This window comes from Lutjanus erythropterus, chromosome 18, assembly GCF_056507025.1.
Source record: "Lutjanus erythropterus isolate fLutEry1 chromosome 18, fLutEry1.hap2, whole genome shotgun sequence".
Lineage (NCBI taxonomy): Eukaryota > Metazoa > Chordata > Actinopteri > Lutjaniformes > Lutjanidae > Lutjanus > Lutjanus erythropterus.
This window is the reverse complement of record NC_139334.1, coordinates 21,688,713-21,691,498: the sequence shown is the minus strand read 5'-3', so window position 1 is coordinate 21,691,498 and position 2,786 is coordinate 21,688,713.

The window sequence follows — 2,786 nt, the reverse complement described above, 5'->3', positions numbered from 1 at the left end:
GCCTATATGGTGTTGGTTTTGGCAACAACCAAAAAGGAGAGCCAGGAAATGCAGATGGCGACCCCTCTACATTCTTTTCCATCCCTTCATCTCTTCTTCTGTTGATTTCTCGCTATCGCAGACACATTATTAGGCTATAGGCTAATCCATTCTCCTCTCTCCGCTGTACTTTTGTCTGCTCGCATTCAACTAACTGGCATGATTTAGGAATTATGGAATTAGGGCAGCGCTCCCATCTCTATTAATGAGGAACAGCATGATGAAAGAGCTTGATCCTGAACGTGCCATCTGTAGTCACTATTACACATTCACTTAATCTATCTCTTTTTCTATTCTTCCTCTTTCCTTCCTCTCCTTCACACACACACACACACACACATTTCTCTGTCACACACACTCACATTATACCTCAGTAGTAATTACAGAGGAAATACTAATTTTGAGCTCTTCAAGCACTGTTGGATGTGGCGTGAAATGGTGAAATGGCACAGCAGGAAAGTTAACTATGGACCACACACCCATGCATAGACACTGAGGACGCACACACACACGCACACACACAGGAGTCCAGATGGACCGTGTGTTATTGCTGAATAATGCATACTATGTAGACTCTATAAAAGATACATGGGCAGAGAGAGCAGGGCACCATTCAGGCACCGTGGGCAGTTGGGTGGTGAGGGCAGTGCTGCTGGAGCCTCCCTTGTGTCACAAAATGTACAGCTTGTAGGTATTTAGCTGTAGGTGACCCAACAGGGAAAATATTTAGCTGCAGTTAGAGAGAAAAAAAAACACTCGCCTTTTAGACATTGTCAGTTGATATGTTGGCTGGCACTCTGCCCGGTGTCTTTGCAGTCACCTTGAACAGGCTTTTGTGGTTTAAACCATAAAAACTTGGGGAATTACACAGCAGATTCAATGCTAGAGGCTCAGATTTCAGAGCATCTCTCAGAAACACTATGAAAAATATCCAGCAGTCTGTCTTCATGTAAAATACAGAGAAGGAGGAGGGTGGGGGGGACCGTGGGGGTGGGGGCGGGGGTGAGGGGGAGGTCTGGGTGAAGGGTAAATGCTGCACTCATGTGGGGAAAATGAGCAGCGCCTCTTTTTTTTTTTTTTTTTTTCCTCTGGAGTCATATGACAGGACATGCGCAGCATCATGTGCTGCGTTCAAGTGCTCAAAGAAGGCTCTTTCCTCTGAGAATTACAGTTTGAAGTGCAACTGCTCGAATAAAATCGACTAATAATAATAATGATTAAAAAAAAATGCTAATGTGCAGAAGCAGAATGAAGGGCAGTCACAATGTCTGGAAATTAAATGTTTCCTATCCTGACTAATCCAGTAGCCAAAACTCATGAATTTTACCAAAAGAAAAAAAAAAAATCAAAAAATCAAGGAGGCTTACATTAAAAACCCTACTGTACTTAAGTACTCCTGTAAATTTAAATGGTCATGAAGGACAAGGTATCCATGTACAGATCAAAACCAGCTATGATATTAACATGCTGCTCATAGGCCTATTGTAATGCATTGTAACCATTGTACATACAGTACTGTGTTATTTTTTTAAATTTATTCTAAGGTGCATAAAAACATCTGGTAAAGGGACTGCAGATGAAAACTAGCCTTTATTTAACTCAGGTGCATTTATATTTGTTTGAATGGTGATTAATGTACATTGTTTCATTTCAAATAAATTAATAAAAAATAATCCACCAATGTTATATATAATTTAAAGGGATAGTTCACCCCCACATGAAAATTCAGTAATTTTCTGCTTACCCTCATGCCAAGTGAAAGTTGGGTTTAATTTTTTAGTCCACAAGACACTGCTGGAGTTTCACAGGAAAACAGCACTGCAGAATCTGCACACTGTGTGAACTGTGTGTGTGGTGCGACGGTGTGCACGTACAAGTGAACGGCATGCCAGGGCTTTTGGAGATGCCAGTCAAGCAGAATGGAGTAAGGTTGAACAATTAATCAAAAATTTTTATCAAAATCGCAATACGGATTACTACAATTTTCAAATCAAAGGAGGTGCAGGGGGTGTTATGACTGTCTTGAGCTGTATTTCCTTAAAAAAAATAAAAAATAAAAACAAAGCTACCAGATGTAATGGTGACACTATGTCATCTCAGATGCCCCAAGTTGCCAGGGGTGGAGAGAAAAACAAATGCTGTGAGATTCCCTGATTCTGCCTTTCAATTTGATTATTGAAACTGAAAGCTCACTTCAATCAATTTAATATTGAAATTGTGACACCTGGAATGTTTATTGAAGGTGATATGTTTCAAAATGCTAGTTTCAATTAAATATCATCATGTTACAGAGATATCCTGGCCCACACATCATATTCTACAGACTTAAGAAAATATCTGTTTGGTACAGATCCCTGCAAAAAATATATATTTATTCAAAAATCACAAAATAATATGGTTTTCAAATGTAAATGACAATAAGAATAACAATAAGCATGTAGTCCTAGTATGGAGGCATTTTTTTTTTCTTTTTTAAAAGCACATTTGAAAACTGGTCACCATTGACTTGATTTGCATCATCATTTTCCTGTGAAAAAAGCAGCGTTTTGTTAACTAAAAATCAATTTTACTAAAAACTAGTTTACCCAGAAATGTTTCATTTTCATTCTCCTTTATAATATTTTCTTTACTTTTTACATAACTGAAGTTTTGAATGCGGGGTATTTCACCATTCTTTAGTTACCGCTGTATTTCAAAGAACTTGAGTTTATTGAACCAGTTTATACCGGCACGTCTGTGGGATACCG